Genomic DNA, 21,868 nt, shown 5'->3' on the forward strand with positions numbered 1-21,868 from the left:
AGAATTAATTTGGTTGCAAAAGATCTGTCAGATGATGGAGTCCAGCCATTAACACAGCACTGCCAGGTCACAACCAAACCACATCCCTCAGCACCACATCTCCATGGCTCTGAAATCCCTCCAGGGATGGGGACTCCAACACTGCCCTAGGCAGTCTGGTCCAGGCCTTGGCAACCTTTTTGGGGAAGGAGGAATTGAGATTTGACAAAGTGTCCAAGTAAAAGCCCATTTTGTAATAATTTATGGCAGCACTTCAGAACTGATTCATTGTGTGTCATTTTTGTTGGTTTCAACATCCTGAGATGTGTCTCCTTCCAGTGAACTGGCCAGCCCAGAGTGTTCCTCCACCTCTGGAATACAGAGCATCTGAGGAGACCCAGCACCTGCATGCCACTAAGAGAACACAAACTGTTCAAAACCTGTGTCTTCTGCAGAGACATTTCACAGGATCACAGAGTTGGAAGGGACCCAAAGAGATCATTGAGTCCAACCCCCCTGCCAGAGCAGCACCATAGAATCGAGCTCAGGTCACACAGGAACACATCCAGACAGGCCTTGAAAGGCTCCACAGAAGGAGACTCCACAACCTCTCTGGGCAGCCTGTGCCAGTGCTCTGGGACCCTTCCAGTCAAGAAGTTCCCCTTTCTGCTGAGGTGGAACCTCCTGTGCTGCAGCTTCCATCCATTGCTCCTTGTCCTATCCCAGGGACCTGTGTCATTGTCCCCTCCACCCCGACCCCCAGCCCTCAGATACTGATAAACATTGATTAAATCCCCTCTCAGTCCTCTCCTCTCCAGATTAAATAGCCCCATTTGGGGCTGTTGAGCCAGCAGAAGAGCAGCCTAAGAGGGAATCTGATCAATGCTCAGCAAGAGCTAAAGGACTTGTGGTGGTCAAGAGGATGGGGCCAGATTCTTGTCAGTGGTGCCCAGTGACAGAACAGGGAGCAATGAGCATAAACTGGAACCCAGGAGGTTCCACCTGAACAGGAGGAGAAGCTTATTTAGTGTGAAGATGCTGGAGCCCTGGAGCAGGCTGCTCAGAGAGGTTGTGGAGCCTCCTTCTCTGGAGAGCTTCCAAACCCAGCTGGTCATTGTGGTCCTGGGCAAGTGCTGTGAGTGGCTCTGCTTTATCAGGTGAATTGAAGTGGTTGATCTCCAGAGGTCCTTTCCCTCCCCATCATGATGCAGTTTTCCTTTCCAACCTAAACCATTCTATGATTCTATTAATGGGTTTAAACTGGCAGAGAGGAGATTTAAACTGGGTGTGAGGAAGAAGTTCTTTCCAGTCAGAGTGGTGAGACACTGGCACAGGTTGCCCAGAAGTGCTGTGGATGACAGAACCAGAGAATGTGATCAAAGATCATTCTGTGATTTTGTGATCCGCAACCTCCCTGGAGATGTTCAGGGCCAGGTTGGACGAGGCCTTGAGCAACCTGTTCTAGTGGGAGGTGTCCCTGCCTATGGCAGGGGATTGGAACTGGATGAGCTTTGAGGTCCCTTCCAACCTAAATCATTCCATGATATGGGATCAAACAGAAGAGGTTTCACACAGACCTCAAACAGAAGAGGCTTCCCTATGCAACCAGCCATGAGAATCACCTCCCTCCCCTCCTCCCTGGCCAAGCCCCCCAAAAGCAGTAAGCTCTCTGATTGCAAATTAATACAGAATGGGATAAATACACCTAGCTGGGGTTTGTTTGCTTGTCCAGAGGTAGGGGAAAAGCTGAGTTGAAAGAGGTGAGAATGAAAAGTAAACAGCATCTATGGCACCTCTCAGAATAATTGGTCTTTGCTCCATCTCCGAGGTAACCATGGTAAATAACTGCTCTTTGCTCAGCACAGCAATTCCTCTGCCTCAGTCATTCTTGCTGAATTACCTGCTCACAAACAACCAGTCTACCAACAATTAAACTAGCAGGAAAAGGGAGTTCTTCCTCCTCCTCAGAAAGGCTGGGGATAGGATTTACACATTCTGTTCAAGCACAGTGTGGGCATGGCACTTGGGGACATAGTTTGATGGCCATGGTGGTGGTAGGTCGATGGTCAGACTTGGTCTCAGAGGTCTATTCCAACACTGGCACAGGTTGCCCAGGGAGGCTGTGGCTGCTCCCTCCCTGGAGGTGTTCAAGGGCAGGTTGGATGAGGCCTCGAGCAACCTGTTCTAGTGGGAGGTGTCCCTGCCTATGGCAGGGGGTTGAAATTAGATGGTCTTTGAGGTACCTTCCAACCCAAACCATTCCATGAACCTAATTCTCTGAGTCTATGGAATCCTTTCCTTGCCTGTGGAGCCAACACCAGCAGTCATCACTACTCAGTACTGTATTTAATTAAAATCAAATAACAGAACTAAACAAACCAAACCAAGCCCCAGCTCTGCATATAAGGAGGCTTGTCCCCACCACTAAGAGCAGTTCAACAGGGCTAGCAGGTTGTGTGTGGACACTAGAAGATGTCATCTGCCCTAACAGCTGTCTTTCCAAAGCACTCCTCTGTTTAAAACATCTCTCTTGTGAGGAAATGCCAAGGGAGGTTCTCCTGCCCCTCTGTTCTGAGGGGGTGAGACCACATTTGGTGCATTATGTCCACTGTTGGGCTTCCACTTCACTGCTTCTGAGAAATAAGAAGTTCCATGTGAACCTGAGGAAGAATTCTTTCCACAGTGAGGGTGACAGAGCACTGGAACAGGCTGCTGAGAGGGATTGTGGAGTCTCCTCTCTGGAGATATTCAAGAACCATCTGGAAGCATTCCAGTGTGATCTGCTCTAGGTGATCCTGCTCTGGCAGAGGGGCTGGACCAGATGATCTTTTGAGGTCCCTTCCAGCCCCTGACATTCTATAAGCCTATAATTCCTGTTCAAGAGGGACAGGGGAACACCACAAAGTGTCCAACAGAGCCAATGAGGATGATGGAGAAACTGGAGGAGGAAAGGCTGAGACACGTGGAGCTGTTTAGCCTGGAGAAGAGCAGTCTGAGAGGGGATCTGGTCAGTGGTTACAAATATCTGAAGGGTGGGTGTCAAGAAAAATGTGCCAGGCTCCTTTCAGTGGCATCCTGTGGTAGGACAAGGGACAATGGATACAAACTGGATCACAGCAACTTCCACCTCAACGTGAGGTTAAAACTTCTTTCCTGTAAGGGTGGCAGATCTCTGCAGCAGGCTGCCTAGACAGGTTGTGGAGTCTCCTGCTCTGCAGACTTCCAGGACACATTTGGATTGTGTGTTCCTGTGTGTTCTGTGTGTTGCCCAGGGAGGTGGTGGAGGCACCATCCCTGGAGGTCTTCAAGAAAAGCCTGGATGAGGCACTTAGTGCCATGGTCTGGTTGACTGGCTAGGGCTGGGTGCTAGGTTGGACTGGATGATCTTGGAGGTCTCTTCCAACCTGCTTGATTCTATGATTCTATGATCTGCTCTAAGGGACCCTGCCTTGGCAGGAGGCTTGGTCTGATTTTCAGGTCTTGATCTTATGAAGATCTTATGATCCTCAGAGGTCCCTTCCAACCCTTATCACTCTATAATTTTAAGAACAGTGAGCTCTCCCAGACACAGGACTGCAAAGAGAGGATCAGTATAAGGGGTGTTGGCTTCCCACTGGGTGAAGCTGGATTAAGAAGAGACATTAGGAAGAGATTCTTTAGGAAGGGATTCTTCCCCATGAGAGCATTGAGGCACTTCAGCAACTTGACCTGAGAAGCTTTGGAGGATCCAAGCCTGGAAATGTTCAAGGCCAGGCCAGATGAGGCTTTGAATGAGCTGGTCTAATAGGTGTCCCTGTGCATTGCAGGGAGGTTGGAAGTCATACAAGCATAGAATCAATCAAGTTGGAAGAGACTTCCAAGATCAGCCAGTCCAATCTAGCACCCAGCTCTGTTGAATCAACTAGACCATGGCACTAAGTGCCCCATCCAGGCTTTGCTTCAACACCTCCAGGGACAGAGATTCCACCACCTCCCTGGGCAGCCCATTCCAATGCCAATCACTCTCTCTGCCAACAACTTCCTCCTAACATCCAGCCTAGACCTCCCCCAACACAGCTTGAGACTGTGTCCTCTCCTTCTGTTGCTGGTTGCCTGGCAGAAGAGACCAACCCCACCTGGCTACAGCCTCCCTTCAGGTAGCTGTAGAGAGCAATGAGGTCTGCCCTGAGCCTCTATTTCTGCAGGCTGCACACCCCCAGCTCCCTCAGCCTCTCCTCACAGGGCTGTGCTCCAGGCCCCTCACCAGCTTCGTTGCCCTTCTCTGGACATCTTCCAGCACCTCAACATCTCTCTTGAATTGAGGGGCCCAGAACTGGACACAGCACTCAATGTGTGGCCTGACCAGCGCTGAGTACAGAGGAAAAATGACCTCCCTTGTCCTGCTGGCCACGCTATTCCTGATCCAGGCCAGGATGCCACTGGCATTCCTGGCCACCTGGGCACAGTTGTTGACTTCTAAGATCCCTTCCAACCCAAACCATTCAATGATTCCATGATCTTGTGATTTCTTCCAGCTCCCAGTCTTCCATGCACCAACATTCAACCAGCAATTTTGACTCAGTCTCCCAAACCCAGTGCTACCCAGTGAGGTTGTTACACCTTACTGTCATCAGAGCACTGGGCACAGCTGGCTGGCAGCCCCTGTTCTGCCCACACCTTCTGTGCACTCCGAAGCCTACTGAGAGCTTGCCTGGAGCACAGGAACCCACCTGCTCAGCAGGACTGCAAGGGAACAGCAGCAGAAGGCTCCACATCAGATATTCCTCATGATTACCATTACCATCTCTATTAGCCTGCCCAGGAAATACAGCTGGTGCCTGCTGCCCTCGAGGTCTTTCATTAAGAGGCTACTACCACACATAATAGACTTACGGTCCTCCTGCAGACCTGCCATATGGAAGTCTCGGGGGCCTCCTTAAAATACAGCAACCTTATCTGACAAGAAGAAAGGCCACTTGAGGTCAAAACCTGCCATATCTGGGGGAAAAAAAAAGAGCTATGAGGACTCCCATTTTATTGCATGATGTTCTGACTGGAGAGCTCAGTGGTGGAACATGCTGAAGCTCTCACAGGAGCTGTGCTTTGCGCAGGGCACCCTGCGTGTGGAGCCCTTCGTAAAGCCTTCCTGTAACCCACCACATCTAAGGCTAACCACCTGTGCCACATGCAGAACTCACAACACAGTGGTTGGAAGCAGGGAGAAATGTAATGGAGACCAGCAGGGGCAAGGGTAGAGTTGTGCACCTGGGAAAGAACAAGCCCAGGGGTCAGTATAGGTTGGGGACTGAGCTGCTGGAGAGCAGCAAAGGGGAGGAGAACTGAGGGGCCTGGTGGATGGAAGGATGGCCATGAGCCAGCAGTGTGCTCTAGTGGCCAGGAAGGCCAATGCCATTCTGGGGTGGATTGGAAGGGCTGTGGTTAGTAGGTGGAGGGAGGTTCTCCTGGTGAGGCCTTATCTGGGGTATTGTGTCCAGTTCTGCCCCCCCCCCAGCTCAGGATAGAGAGCTGCTTGAGAGAGTACAACAGAGAGCCACAAACATGATGAAGGAAATTGAACATCTTCATCATGAGGAGAGCCTGAGGGAGCTGGGGGTGTGCTGCTTGGAGAAGAGGAGACTGAGAGGTGACCTCATTCATGTTTATAAAGATGTGCAGGGTGAGTGGCAGGAGGCTGGAGCCAGGCTCTGCTGGGTGATGCCCAGTGACAGGACAAGGGGCACTGGGTGGCAGCTGAGCCATAGGAGGTTCATGTGAACCTGAGGAAGAATTTTTTTCCCTGTGAGGGTGACAGAGCTCTGGGAGAGGCTGCCCAGGGGGGTTGTGGAATCTCCCTCTTTGGAGAAATTCAAGAACCACCTGGATGCATTCCAGTGTGATCTGCTCTAGGTGAATCTGCTCTGGCATGGGGGCAGGACCAGATGGGCTTTAGAGGTCCCTTCCAGCCCCTGACATTCTGTGATTCTATGGTTCTATGAAAACAGCATTTCCAAGAGACTTCTATCTTCTATTATCCATGCCCTCTTTAGTGTGGTGGAAAAAGGGGGGTCCAGAAGAGCTGGAGAGGGACCTTTTGCAAGGGCATGGAGAAGACTATCACAAGAGGTAATAGATTTCAGCTGCAAGAGGCTAGGTCTAGGTTATAGGTAAGGAAGTTTGCAGATGACACCAAGGTCTGTTGCACAGTTGACTTGCTAGAGGGCAAGAATCCATCCAGAGGGACCTGCACAGGCTGCAGAGGTGGGCCCAGGCCAACCTCATGACATTCAACAAGGCCAAGTGCAAGGTGCTGCATCTAGGTGAGCACAAACCCAAGCACAATTCCAGGCTGGGTGGGGAATGGCTGAGAGCAGCCCTGAGGAAAAGGCCCTGGGGGTCTGGGGTGATGCAAAGCTGAGCATGAGCTGGCAGTGTGAGTGCAGCCCAGACAGCAACTGTGTGCTGGGCTGCAGCAAGAGCAGTGTGGGCAGCAGGGCAAGGGAGGGGATTCTGCCCCTTTGCTCTGCTCTCCTGAGAGCCCACCTGGAGTCCTGTGTGCAGTTCTGGAGCCTCCAGCACAAGAAGGACATGGAAGTGTTTGGGCCAGTCCCGAGCAGGCCATCAAGATGCTGAGAGGGCTGCAGCAGCTCTGCTATGAGGACAGGCTGAGAGTTGTATCTCTGCAGCCTGGAGAAGAGAAGGCTTTGAGGAGACCTTGGAGTGGCCTTCCAGTATCTGAAGGGGGCTACAGGAGGTCTGGGGAGGGACTATTGACAAGGTCTTGTAATGACAGGATGAGGAGGAATGGGTTTGAACTGGCAGAGGGGAGATTGAAACTGGATGCTAGGAAGAAGTTGTTTGCAGTGAGGGTGGTGAGACACTGGCACAGGTTACCCAGGGAGGCTGTGGCTGCTCTTTCCCTGGAGGTGTTCGAGGGCAGGTTGGATGAGGCCTTGAGCAACCTGCTGTAGTGGGAGATGTCCCTGCCTATGGCAGGGGGGTTGGAACTGGATGATCTTTGATGTCACTTCCAACCTCAACCAGTCTATGATTCTAAGAAACTCTTCCTCAACCTCAGCCTCAAAAGCGGTTGGCATGAGGTGGGAGTTTGCCTCTTCTTAGGTGCAACAAGGGACCAAGAGGAGATGGCCTCATGCTGCACCAAGAGAGATTTAGGTTGGATTTAGAAAAAACAATCTCCTGACAGAGCTGGGCAGAATGCTCTAAGTGTGGTCTCAGCAGGAGAGAGCAGAGGGGGAGAACTTTAGCTAGAATATATCATAATGATTTCTGATGATTAAAGGGTGAGAGAAAGGGAGGGGTAACATTTACCCCAAATTCTTAAGGTGCAATTAATTACAGAGACATGAGCATCTCACTGGAATGGATGAGGACTTCTATGACATCATCAAGTCCAACCATCAAGCCAACATCAGCATGGCCAAGAACCCCTGTCCATAGTGTCATGCCAATGAGTTTCTTGAATCCCTTCATTTTTCCTCTCCTTTCTCCTCTGTCTCAGAGCAGTTCTAACCTGATTAATGACACTGACCAATCTGTTGAGGCTTCATGAAGTGGGTTAGAACCAGAGCAATTAATAACTATGACCAACAGGGATACAAGCTGCCACTCTGTACTTTGGGATGAGCTGTAGGCAATTCCTCTCCTTCCTTTTTAACTGCTCCATCTCTTCCACTCCACAGTGCTCAGCAGTGCTGGACCATGCCCCGTGCCTGTTATTTTGCAGAGTCCTGACCTGAATTCCAATGGGGAGGGGAAGCCCTGGCCACCCTTCAAGCTGATTTCCTACCAGCTCCTCAACAGTTGCTGGCTGCTGGCTTCAGCTTTTGCAGAGGAAAAAAAAAGCCAAAGCATTCAGAAGGTTTTACATAACCCTGCCCCAGAGTCTTAGAGCACAGGTCTTGTGAGGAGCAGCTGAGGGAGCAGGGGGTGTTCAGCCTGGAGAAAGGGAGGCTGAGGGGAGACCTTCTGGCTCTCTGCAATCCCTGACAAGAGCTTGGAGTGAGGGAAGGAGAAATAGTGGCCTGCAATTGTGCCAAAGGAGGTTTGGCTTGGACATGAGGGACAATTTTTTTGCTGCAAGAGTGGGCAGGAACTGGAACAGGCTTCCCAGGGAGGTGCTGCAGTCACCATGCCTGGAGAATCACAGGGTCACAGAATCACAGAATTAACCAGGTTGGAAAAGACCTCCAGGATCATCAAATCCAACCTATCACCTTACCCTTCTAATTAACTAAAATAAGTGCCTCATGCAGCCTGCTCTTAAACACCTCCCGGGATGGGGACTCCACCACCTCCTTGGGCAGCCCATTCCAATGCCAATCACTCTCTCTGCCAGGAACTTCCTCCTAACATCCAGCCTGAACCTCCCCTGGCACATCTTGAGGCTGTGTCCTCTTGTTCTGTCCCTGGTTGCCTGGCAGAAGAGACCAACCTCACCTGGCTACAACCTCCCTTCAGGTAGTTGTCGACAGCAATGAGGTCTGCCCTGAGCCTCCTCTTCTGCAGGCTGCACACCCCCAGCTCCCTCAGCCTCTCCTCACAGGGCTGTGCTCCAGGCCCCTCCCCAGCCTTGGTGCCCTTCTCTGGACATGTCCAAGCACCTCAACTACTGTCTTAAATTGAGGGGCTCAGAACTGGACACAGCACTCAAGGTGTGGACTAACCAGTGATGAGTACAGAGGCAGAAGGAGTTTCCTGGTCCTGCTGGTGTTCAACAAACATGTGGGTGGGGCACTGTGGGACATGGTTTGATGGTCATGGTGGTGTTGGGTTGAAGGTTGGACTCAATGATCTTGGAGATCTTTTCCAACCCAAAGAATTCCATGATTTTACACTCTTACTGTGCATTTTGGAGCACAAAGCATTCCAGAGTATTTATTTCCTATGCCTAAAAATGTCAATTTATTTAGAATGTATAAAATGTTTTAGGTTGGAAGAGACCTCAAAGATCATTTAGTTCCAAGCCCCTGCCATAGGCAGAGACACCTCTTAATAATTTTCCTTCAGTTTTGCACCCATTTAGGGCAGTTCCTTTCCTTACTGAACATAAAGCTCTTAGCCTGGAACAAGCCCAGCAGAGGTACCCCAAAGACAACACTTTGCCTACATGTAGAGCCAATTTTACTTCCTAATTCCCCCTGGTATTCATCAAAGGAGGTGCCATGTGCTGAGTGAAAGTCTTCAGAACAATTCAGTGCTCTAAAATAAAGATTTCAGTGACCTGAACCACTAAAGATCTCAGTTACCTTCTTGGAGAGAAGACATAAGATCACAGCATCTATGGTGGAGATCAGACTCATAGAATCATAGACTCAGAATGTTAGAGCTTGAAAGAGACCTCTGAAGATCAAGCCCAATCCTCCTGACAAAGCAGGATCACAAAGGGCACATAGGACAAGCCTGCTCCATAGCTCTCCAGGCCAAGACATATGCCTGGGACACCTTTTCTCCACCTCACAGAATCACCCAGAATCACTATGTTTGGAAAAGACTTCTAGGATCATAAAGTCTAACCATTACCTAACTCTGCCAAGGCCACTGCTACCCCACATCCTTGAGCAGCATATCTGGAGGGCTTTTAAATCCATCCAGGGAAGAAAATCCACACTGCCCCGAGAAGTCTGTTCCAGCCTTTGGCAGCTCTTTGGTATGGAAGTTTTTTCTCATGTCCAGCCTAATCCTCCAAATTGAAGCCATTTCCTCTAGTCCTATCATTTGTTCCTTTGGAGAAAAGACCAACCTCCACTTCACTCCCACCACCTTCCAGGGAGTTGTAGAGAGCCAGAAGGTTTCCTCTCAGCCTCCTCTTCTCCAGGCTGAAGAACCCCAGCTCCCTCAGCTCCTCCTCAGCAGACCTGTTCTCCAGCCCCATACTTGTTGCCCTTCTCTGGACCTGTTCCAGCACCTCAACACCCTTGGAGTCAGGGGCCCAAAACTGAAGTCAGGATTTGAGATGTGTGGACACATCCAGCACCTAGAGTCACAGCTCTCAGAAGCTGTTCTCATTTCTAACTCTCTGATGTTGCAGTGTTGGCAAAAGGGAAATTCTAGAGCTGATGAGCAAGCAGGATGCTTCATCTCCAGCTATGGGTCTCTCAGACCCTTGTTCACAACACCACACCCTGCAGAACTACATCCTGCCAGCTCCTGGCAGAGGGGCTTAGATCTTCACAGAGAGAGTGATTGACAGTGGAATGGAGGTGTTCAAGAAAAGACTGGATGGAGCACTTGGTGCCATGGTCTGGTTGATTGGCTAGGGCTGGGTGCTCGGTTGGAGTGGGTGAGCTTGGAGGTCTCTTCAGCCACCTGGCTGACAATGTATGATTGCATGATTGTATGACTCTATGATTCAATTCACATGCCAAGCCTTGACCAAACTTCCTGTTTATTCTCAGGAATAAAGCTTTGTGGGGCTGGCTGAGAAGAGGGGGTGGCTGTCTTTGCACTGCCATGGAGAGGAGAGCCATGAAGATGCTCAGAGGGCTGCAGCAGCTCTGCTATGAGGACAGCCTATAAGAGTTGTGGCTCTGCAGCCTGGACAAGAGAAGGCTTTGAAGAGACCTTGGAGTGGCCTTATAGTATCTGAAGGGGGCTACAGGAGGGCTGGGGAGGAACTATTGAGAAGGTCTTGTCATGACAGGACGAGGAACAATGAGTCTAAGCTGGCAGAGGGGAGATTTAACCGCCTGTTAGGAAGAAATTGGTCAGACACTGGCACAGGTTGACCAGGGAGGTGTTCAGGACCAGGTTGGATGAGGCCTTGAGCAACCTGTTCTAGTGGGAGGTGTTCTTGCCTGTGGTGGGGGTCTGGAACTGGATGAGCTTTGATGTCCCTTCCAACCTAAACCCTTCTATGAATCCCTGCTGAACTACTTCCCACTTCCTAAGATGGAAATCCAGAGAAGTCCTGCCAGGGAACACAATGTGACAGCACCACAGACGAGCTGTCTTTGGATAATTAAAGCACAAAAAAGCCTTCTCTGATAAGTTTAATGCAGGAGTCAGTTCCAATCTGATGCAACAAGATAGTTTCCAGATGAGATTTTTCTCTTGTACATTAAGAAAAAGGTTAGGAAAAAAAAAAAAGCCCTCACTTGAGAAATTTTGGACACTACCCTGAGCTACTATTAAACAAGGTATCACCAAAGTCATTAATTACATTAGATTCATTAATAAAATCAGAGCTTGGTCCACCTGCTAGTTTAAATTGATCATATTGAAATTACTTTTTGGGATTAATTGTACTTTGGACTGCAGATTGAAAGAGGCACCAAGCTCTGCTCTTCCTAACTCACTGGCAATATTAATGCAAATGGCAAACAAAATTGCAGGAGTGGTCAGGCACTAGAACAGGCTGCCCAAGGAGGTGCTGGAGTCACCATCCCTGGAGGTGTTCAAGAAACCTGTGGCCATGGGACTTGGGGACATGGTTTAACGGCCATGGTGGTGACAGGTTCATGGTTGGAATTGATAATCTTAGTGGCCTGTTCCAACCAATCCACTGCTCTGGTTCTATCATATTGGAAACTTTACAACCAGATTGAAGGGTCACATAGACTCATAGGATGGTTTAGGTTGGAAGGAGCTTCAAAGATCATGTAATTCCAAACCCCCACCATAGGCAGGGACACCTCCCACTAGAGCAGGGAGGATACTCACTCCAGGGAGGGAGCAGCCACAGCCTCCCTGGGCAGCCTGTGCCAGTGTCTCACCACCCTCCCTGCAAACAACTTCTTCCTAGCATCCAGTTTCAATCTCCCCTCTGCCAGTTTAAACCCATTCCTCCTCATCCTGTCATGACGAGGCCTTGCCTGTAGTCCCTCCCCAGCCCTCCTGTAGCCCACTTCAGATACTGGAAGGCCACTCCAAGGTCTCCTCAAAGCCGCCTCTTCTCCAGGCTACAGAGTCACAACTTTCTCAGCCTGTCCTCATAGCAGAGCTGCTGCAGCCCTCTGAGCATCATGGTGGCCTGCTCTGGTGTCATTCGAACACTTCCATGTCCTTCTTGTGCTGGAGGCTCCAGAACTGCACATAGGACTCCAGATGAGGTCTCAGAAGAGCAAAGGGTCAGAATCCCCTGCCTTGCCCTGCTGCCCACACTGCTCTTGCTGCAGCCCAGCACACAGTTGCTGTCTGGGCATATGCACCCTGGTTTCTCACTTTATATTTTCCTGTTTTTACTCTTACTCAGTGTTATCCTTAACTAGGTCTGTCTCTCATGGGATGACTGAGGGGAGACCTCACTGCTGTCTACAACTACCTGAAGGGACATCATGGAGAGGCTGCTGCGGGGCTCTTCTCACAGCTAATTGGAGACAGAACAAGGGAGAATGGCCTCAAGCTGAGGCTGGGCAGGTTTAGATTGGACATTAGGAAGATGTTTTTCATGGAGAGAGTGTTCAGGGGCTGCAATGAGCTGCCCAGGGAGGTGGTGGAGTCCCCCAGCCTGGATATGTTTAAGGCTGGTTTGGATGTGGTGCTCAGGGCTATGGTTTAAGCTCTTGAAGGGTAGGGTTGTCTTTCAGAGCAGGGCTCTAGGTTGGACTTGGTGATGCTGAGGGGCTTTGCCAACCTGCCTGTCTCTGTGATGCTGTGACTTTACACACCGATGCAATAAACGTGGTACATAAACTGCCTGCAGGCAGAGGGAGCTCTGACTCTTCTGAGAGCAAGCTCCATGGATCAGGTCTTCAGGAAGGTGTGGGCAGCTGCAATTTTTACTGTTTCCCCCCCAAATCCAACCTAGCAGTGACCAGGTTTGCCATCAGACCCTGCCATCCTGGCCTGGATCGGCAGTACTGTGGGCAGTAGGAATAGGGCAGTAATCATGCCCCTGTACTGGGCGCTGGTGAGGGCACACCTTGAACCCTGGGTTCAGTTTTGGGGCCCTCAATACAAGAAGGGAGGTGAGGGGCTGGAGCATGTCCAGAGAAGGGCAATGAAGCTGATGAAGGGTCTGAAGAGCAAGTCTGGTGAGGAGCAGCTGAGAGAATTGGAGTTGTTTAGTCTGGAGACGAGAAGCCTGAGGAGACATCTGGTTCTCTTCAGCTCCCTGAAAGGAGGTTGGAGTGAGGTGGAGGTTGGTCTCTTTTCCCTAGTATCAGGAGAAATAATGGTCTCAAACTGTGCCAGAGGACATTTAGGATGGACATGAGGAATAATTTATTCTCTGCAAGAGCAGTCCTGACTGCTCTCTGACTGGCACTGGAAGAGGCTGCCCAGGGAGGTGGTGGAGTCACCATCCCTGGAGGTGTTCAAGAAATGTGTGGACTTGGCACTTGGGGACATGGTTTAATGGCCATGGTGGTGTTGGGTTATGGTTGGACTTCATGACTCAGAAGTCTCTTCCAACCCAAACCATTCTACACTTCCCTGAGTCCATCACTAATCACTCCTGCCTGCGGCATTGGCTGGGACACAATCACCACTTACTGTCTACTAGAAAATGTAATCAATTATATATTATATTAATAAATAATTAATGTGATAAATCTGCATTCGAGCCCATTTCCCAGAACCTAAGTGAAGTCATTAAGCCTATTTTAAGGACACTTGTCAGCAAGACAGGTTGAGCTGTGGGCTCCAAGCTGACATCACACAACATCAAGCCAATGACACCAGCATGACTACAGCTGGACCACCACCTGTCTGACTGGACACACAACCAATGGCTCACAACAGGACCTGAAACTGTCTGAAAAACCTCACTTCATCTACTTTGTTAAGCTTGTGTGGTCAAAAATTAATAACATTACTGGCATGGACAGAAAAAGTTCTGAAGATGAATAGATAACTTCACAAAAATCCTTTCTTTCTCCTCCAAAATAGTCATCTAACCCAAATACCAAAATCATTAAACAGTTACTGGGAGCTGGGGTGACTGTTCCCCACCTTTAGGTGTCCTGATTGCAAATCAGGTTGTTTTCCTTTATCTCCTAAAGTCAGCCTACTGTCCTGAAGAAAAAAAAAGCCCAAAACACCAAAAAACCCAAACCACAAACCCCAAACCACAACACCAAACACTGTCATGGGACCAAGCAAAAGAAAGGCTCTGGAGTAAACTAAATGAGCTTTTTGATGAAATGTGGCAGAAAAAAAAACCCTGAAATCTGCTATTAGTCTGATGTCATCATAGAATAGTTTAGGCTGGAAAAGACCTTTCAGAACATCAAGACCCAGCACTGCGAGGTCGCCACTAAACCGTGTGCCTCGGCATCACATCTCTGTGACTTTGAAACCCCTCCAGGGGTGGGGACTCCACCCGTGCTGTGGGTAGCCTGGGCTAGGCTTTGATAACTCTTGAGGGGAAGAAATTGTTGGAATCATAGAATCAGTCAGGGTTGGAGGGGACTGCAAGGATCATCCAGTTCCAACCCCCCTGCCACGGCCAGGGACACCTCACACTAGATCAGGCTGTCCAGAGCCTCATCCAGCCTGGCCTTAAACACCTCCAGAGATGAGGCTTCCACCACCTTCCTGAGCGACTCCTTCCAGGCTCTCACCAGGCTCATGCTAAAGAACTTCTTCCTAACATCCAGTCTGAATATCTAGCTTTGTTCCATTGCCCCCAGTCCTGTCACTACCTGACAGCCTAAAAAGTCCCTCCCCAGCTTTCTTGTGGCCCTCTTCAGATACTGAAAGGCCACAATAAGGTCATCTGGGAGCCTTCTCCTCTCCAGACTGAGCAGCCCTAACTCGCTCAGTCTCTCCTCATAACAGAGGTGATCCAGGCCTCTGATCACCCTCATGGCCCTTCTCTGGACACATTGCTCACCTCCAACCTAAAACTGGGCAATCAGGGCCAGGGTTTGACAATGTCCTCTTTTCCCTGGAGGCACAAATCAGGCAGCATTTGACTGTGTATGGAATAAAATCAGTGCTTATTTACTTAAATTATTAAATGTTTTGAGAGGGGAAAAAAAACCCCAAACCCTCCTCTTCCAGAAGAATTTCCTTGGCTCTGTCCCAGGTTGAATTAGGATGAGCAACTCAAGATGTAGTCAAATTGTTAAATTATACCCCAAACAAAGCACACATATTTAAATAAATGCATCTGGTGATGCTTAAAACAATTAACAAGCCTTTAAACCATTGCTATGAACAACAGATTCCCAGAATCCGAGTTGGAAGAGACCTCGTGGAGACCATTGAGTTCAGTTCTTCTGCCAAGGCAGCTTCACCTCTGGAAAGTCACACAAGAACTTGTCCAGGCAGGTTTGGAATATCTCCAGAGATGAAGACTCTGCCACCTATCTGGCCAGCCTGCTCCAGGGTTCTGCTGCCCTTAAATTAAAGTTCCTCCTCATGAAGCCTCTGCAGACCACAATGCAATATGTGAACAGTATCTCCTCAGTGAGAGTCACAAAAGCTTTGCTGACTGCTCTCTGGGTGTTTAAGTATTGTTGGTTGTGACCTCCAAACTCCATGCACTAAATTTAGTTTCCTTTGATGCCCCAACCAAGCAGAACCAGAAACATTTGTCGTTTGTTATCAGTTAAAAATGTACTCAAACAGAAAAGAACAGGAAAAGAAAAAAACAGGAGTGATTCCAGTACCTACTCTAATCCCACTGGATTGTGGAGATTAATAACATCAGAGCTTTTTATGAACACTTGCACCCCAGGAAGACAATCATACCCTGGGCTGCACTGGAAGTGAGGGCAGCAGATGGAGAGAGGTGATTACAGGACAAGGAGTGATGGGTTTAAACTGGCAGAGATTTAAACTAGGTGTTAGGAGAGGGTTCTTTCCAGTGAGGGTGGTGAGACACTGGCACAGGTTGCCCAGGGAGGCTGTGGATGCTCCCTCCCTGGAGGTGTTCAAGGCCAGGTTGCATGAGGCCTTGAGCAACCTGTTCTAGTGGGAGGTGTCCCTGCCTATGGCAGGGGGTTGGAACTGGATGAGCTTTGAAGTCCCTTCCAATCTAAACCATTCTATGATTCTGCTTCTCTGCTCTGCTAAGACCTCACTTAGAGTGCTGTGTCCAGCTGTGCAGCCTCCAACACAAGAAAGATGTGGACCTGATGGAATGGGTCCAGAGGAGGCCACCAAGATGCTCAGAGGTCTGGATCACTGCTCCTATATGAACAGGCTAAGAGAGTTGAGGCTGTTCAGCCTGGAGAAGAGAAGACCCCAGGGAGTCCTTAGAGCTGTATTTCATTATGTGAAGGACACCTACAGAAAGGCTTGGCAGGGACTATTTAGAAGAGCCTATGGTGACAGGACAAGGGGCAAAGGTTTGAAGTTAGAGGAGGAAAGATTTAGGTTGGACACCAAAAGGAAGTTCTTTGCTGTAAGGGCCATGGAACACTGGAACAGGTTGTGCAGGGATGTGGTTGAGGTCTCATCCCTGGAAATATTCAAAGTCAAACTTCATGGTGGAAATCTGATCCAGGTGGAGGTGTCCCTGCTGACTGCAGGGAAGTTTCAAAAGATGGACCTTTGAGGGTCCCTTTACACATGAGGCAGCCTGAGGTTCTGTGATTTGTTGTTGCACAGGGAAAACCTTCTGCAAGTGAGGCATGTGCTACCAGAACAGCTGGAGAACAGCTGGATGCTCAAGACCAAAAAAAAATAGAAAAGTCTCAAGGCACAGCAATAAATCCTGAAACCTGCACGTCTGACACCCTGACTTGATCAGGAGAAATGAATTGCTGAGGACAAAGTGTAATAAAGAGAGGTGCCAAGAAACAGCCATGTCTGCCAGCAGTCATTTGAGGCTGAAATATCATCCTGCACGATAGAGATGATAAATAATGTGAGGCAAGGTCTCCAGAGACAAAAGGTAAATAATAAATTGATGTGGAAGGGAGGATTTACACCCAGGCTGGGGAAGAAAACTGGAGATACTGTAAATATTGTCCACTACAGGTGATGACTTTAATTTCTCAGACAACATCTAAGGTTCAGAGAGTGGTTTGGGTTGGAAAGGACCTTAAAAATCATCTAGTTGCAACCCCACTGGTATCAGCAGGGATACCACCTACTAGCTCAGGTTGCTCAAGGAATCATCCAAGCTGGCCATGGACACCTCCAGGGAAGAAACACCTGCAACCTCCCTGGGCAACTTGTTCCAGTACCTCCCCACCCTCACTGGGATGAATTTATTTCTAACATGTTATCCATGTGTTGTCTGAACCTGAAATACTGAAACATGTTGCACAGAGATGTGGTTGAGGCCCCATCCCTGGAAACATTTCAGGTCAAGCTTGATGGAGTCCTGAGTAACCTCATCTAGTTGCAGATGTCCCTGCTCACTGTGGAGGCATCAGGCAAGATGACCTTTAATGGCCTCTTCCAAGCTGACCCAGTCTGTGCTTCTACACTCAACTCATTTTCTGTCTTTAAAATTTCAAAATGGCAGAACCACAAAACCACAGAATGTTTGGGATTGGAAAGGACCTTACAGATCATCTAGTTCCAATCCACTGCCATGGGCAGGGATGTCTTCCACTAGCCCAGGTTGCCCAAGGCCTCATCCAACCTGGCCTTGATGATACATGCATGTCCAGCAAGTGGCTACTACTGAGTTTTGGAGGAGACAACCTCCTATGAGGAGTGACTGAGGGAGTTTGGGCTGTTCAGTGTGCAGAGGAGAAGGCTCCCAGGTGGCCTTATTGTGGCCTTTCAGTATCTGAAGTGGGCTACAAGAAAGCTGGGGAGGGACTTTTTAGGCTGTCAGGCAGTGCTAGGACTGGGGGGAATGGAACAACGCTAGAAATGGGTAGATTCAGCCTCGATGTTAGGAAGGAGTTCTTTAGCATGAGGGTGGTGAGAGCCTGAAGGGGTTGCCCCGGGAGGCTATGGGAGCCTCATTCCTGGAGTTTTTTAAAGCCAGTCTGGATGAGGCTCTGGACAGCCTGATCTAGTGTGAGGTGTCCCTGCCCATGGCAGGGGGGTTGGAACTGGATGATCCTTGTGGTCCCTTCTAACCCTGACTCATACTATGATTCTAATTTGATGATGAAAAAATGAGAAGAGAATGAACTCACAGAATAGTAGTATTGCTTTGATTGGAATAGATCTCTAAGATTATAGAATGAATTGGATTGTATCTTTAAAGGTCATAGAATCAGAGCATGGTTTGGGACGGAAAGGACCTGAAAAGTCACCTAGCTGCAACCCCCCACCATGCAGTGCTCCACTCAGTACTCCATGCTCACTCAGTGCTACTTCTCTTTGGATTGTGGGACTGAAGGTCTTGGCCACTGTGAGAGGACCAGAACCCAGCCAGCTGCTGAGCTGCCAATCTGCACCCGGCAAGGAAACTCTGGCCAATGCCAGAGCCTCTGCAGCACTGAAAATAAAGAGCTGCTCTCTGGAACTGATGAGAGAACAAAGCTTTGAGGGGGTTTGATGTGATCTGAATAAAAGCACTGTCCTGGGGGGTGGGGAGGGAGGCCTTGTAGGAGTACATGAGGTTTTTCCTCTTTCTTTTTATCCAGCTTTCCCCTTTTCCCTCCCCTCTCCTCTCCTGGAGTCTCTTCTCCTTGAGTCTCCTCTCCTCGAGTTTCTTTTCCTCGAGTCTTCTCTCCACCCTTCAAGTCTTCTCTCTTTGAGTCTCCTCTCCTGGAGTCTCTTCTTGAGTCTCCTCAAGTCTCTTCTCCTCGAGTCTTCTCTCCACCCTTCAAGTCTTCTCTCTTTGAGTCTCCTCTCCTGGAGTCTCTTCTTGAGTCTCCTCAAGTCTCTTCTCCTCGAGTCTTCTCTCCACCCTTCAAGTCTTCTCTCTTTGAGTCTCCTCTCCTGGAGTCTCTTCTTGAGTCTCAAGTCTCTTCTCCTCGAGTCTTCTCTCCACCCTTCAAGTCTTCTCTCTTCAAATCTCTTCTCCTCGAGTCTTCTCTCCACCCTTCAAGTCTTCTCTCTTCGAGTCTCCTCTCCTCAAGTCTTCTCTCTTTGAGTCTCCTCTCCTCAAGTCTTCTCTCTTCGAGTCTCCTCTCCTCATGTCATCTTTCCCTCTCCTCCTTCCTCTCTTCCTTTCCCTCCCTTTTCTAACTCTCTCCAAATGAAAGGGTAGTTCTGATTCTATTTTTTCCCAGTAAAACCTGTTTGCAGATAACTAAATGTTGCCAGTAAACAATTTCTGCTTGTCAAGAGTCTAACACCCGGGAGCAGCAGTTACTAATAATATGTTATTACTGTGTCATGACTAAAAGACAGAACTTTCACACCACCCCATGAGTATTTACACCTCACCATCCTGCACAGACTTTATTATTTTTAAAGGATTATCTCCACTGCCTTGCCCTGTTCAGAGCAATAACTGCTGCCGAGTTTACTTAACGGCCAGGAGGAACCCAAGACATTTAATCAATCTCAAAGCTTCTTTATTGCATATATTCTACCAAGGGCTTATTCCTGTTATAAAACAAGCTAGGGATGAGGGAAAAAAAAAAAGAGAAGGAAAAAAGAAAACAGATAAAAATAACTGCTTTTCCCTCCTATGGAAAATTACAGCCTACCTCAGTGGGGAGTTTTCAAGGGGTGTAATTTTTTTTTGGCTCACGTCAAGGCAGAGATAGATTTGGGTATGAGGAAAAAAAAGACAAAGATAAAAAGAAAAAAAAAAGAGCATTCGAATAAAAAAAATTGAGCTGTGTGTGGGGAAAAGAGAAATGAAGATTTAAATCCTCAGGCACGAGTCCAACCATGACCCACACAAAAATGTGTGGGAGGTCCCACCAGGGTTTTGTAGTGATAGATGAGGGAGAATGGGATAAAGCTTGAGCAGGGGAGATTTAGGCTGGAGATTAGGAAGAAATTCTTTGCAGAGAGGATGGTGAGACACAGGCACAGGTTGCCCAGGGAGGCTGTGGATGCTCACTATCTGGAGGTGTTCAAGGCCAGGCTGGATGAGGCCTTGGGCAACCTGGGCCCAAGTGGAAGGTAGTCCTGCTCATAGCAGGGAGTTGGAACCAGATGACCTTTAAGTTCACTTTCAACCCAAATCATTCTACAACTCTGCTAATTAGTTAATTTGCATATGCAATGAGCTATGGGCTCATCACTTCAGTACAAATTTCTGGGCCATTTCCAAGGGTCTGTCCTCTGCAGGAAGGGAATGAACCTTAGGCTCTCAAAGTTGAACGTAAAAGGTTGAGTCACTGCCACTGGAGGTATTCAAGAAAGGTGTGGAACTCCAGAGATCCCTTCCAACTCCCACCATGCTGGGATTCTGGGATGACTCTATCCTCTGCAGGAAGGCAATGAACCTCAGGCTCTCATCTTCCCAAAGTTTAATGAAAAAGGTTGAGTCACTGCCACTGGAAGTGTCCAAGAAAGGTGTGGACACAGCACTTTGGGACATGGTTTCATGGCCACGGTGGGGCTGGGCTGAAGGTTGGACTTGATGAGATCTTATCAGTCCTTTACAGCAAGAAAATCTTATGGTTCTATAAACACAGTGCTCAGGGAAGGACCCAAAAACAAAGCTGAGGAAGGCAAAAGTTATTCTGAAGGCCAGGCAGCTGTCATGATAAAATCCCCAGTGCTGTGTTCATGTCCCTTCCAGATTTTCCCTTGAACCTAAGGAGAAACTTACTTGCTGTGAGGGTGCTGGAGCCCTGGAGCAGGCTGCCCAGAGAGGTTGTGGAGTCTCCTCTAGAGACCTTCATCCTGGCTTGCATTAGAAATGCTGTGGCCAGCAGGACAGGGAAGTGATTGAACCCTTGGACTCAGCTTTGGTGAGGCCAAGTCTCCTCTGGAGAGCTTCCAAACCCAGCTGGGCATTGTTGATTCAGGGCAAGCTTCTGTGAGTGCCCCTGCTTTAGCAGGGATGTTGGACTAGGTCACCCCCAGAGCCCCTTCCCTGTCACTACACTTCTGTGACTACAGGATCCTGCTTGGGAAAATCTGTTTATACAGCTGAAGAGACATGGCTGACCTCCCATCTCTCATTGTCCAGAATGTCCATTTTTCTTTATTTATCAGCATTTGGGACTAATTGTATAGGTGTTGGGGTTGGAACTGGAGGATCTTTGAAGTCCCTTCCAACCTAAACCATCCTATGATTCTATGGCCTTGAGTGACCTGTTCTAGAGAGAGGTGTCCCTGCCTATGGCAAGGGGTTGGAATTAGATGATCTTTGAGGCCCCTTCCAACCTAAACCATTCTATGATTCTATGGCCTTGAGTGACCTGTTCTAGAGAGAGGTGTCCCTGCCTATGGCAGGGGGTTGGAATTAGATGATCTTTGAGGCCCCTTCCAACTTAAGCCATTCTATGATTCTATGTTTATGTTGAATATCCAAGGGAAAAAAGCATTGCCCCCCCCAGGCAGATGTGATTCTATTTATGTTATTTTGTCACAGAATCCCAGCAGGATGGCAGTTGGAAAGGACCACTGAAGATCATCCAGCCCAGCCCCCTCTGTTAAAGCAGGGGCACTCACAGCAGCTTGCCCAGCATCACAATGCCCAGCTGGGTTTGGAAGCTCTCCAGAGAAGGAGTTTCCCCAAGTTCTGGGAGCAGCCTGCTCCAGGGCTCCAACACCCTCACAGCAAAGAATTTTCTTGTTCTGCTGAGCTGGAACTTCCTGGGCTCTGTGCCCATTGCCCCTTGTCCTGTGCCTGGGCACCGCTGAGAAGAGTGGTGCCCCTGAGACACATCTCTCCTAATTTCAGGTCACTATCCATAACATTTTATTCTTAAACTAGAGGCAAATGCATGCCCAGAGGAGAGCTGGGCTTTAATCAATACACACTAGGATGTCAATACATTTATTTTCTGTAAGCAAGTGCAGCCTTTTGCCCGTGAGGAGAGAAAAAAGCTCCATCTGACCAAGTTCCAGGAGGACTGATGGATGTGGTGCATCAGCCTTCAAACAGAGCTGCAGCTGCACTCCTGGATGCATTTATTGATTTCTTCCCCACCTCCCCCCCCAAATTATCCAACTT

General features: G+C 48.9%; 1 protein-coding gene across 1 annotated transcript in view; it reads right to left on the reverse strand.

Moving 5' to 3' along the window:
* The window catches only part of NEGR1 (neuronal growth regulator 1), a 334,002-nt gene that overhangs the window by 261,779 nt on the left and 50,355 nt on the right, over window positions 1–21,868 (reverse strand). The gene's annotated exons all lie outside the window — the stretch shown is intronic.

This window comes from Pogoniulus pusillus, chromosome 8 (assembly GCF_015220805.1).
Source record: "Pogoniulus pusillus isolate bPogPus1 chromosome 8, bPogPus1.pri, whole genome shotgun sequence".
NCBI lineage: Eukaryota > Metazoa > Chordata > Aves > Piciformes > Lybiidae > Pogoniulus > Pogoniulus pusillus.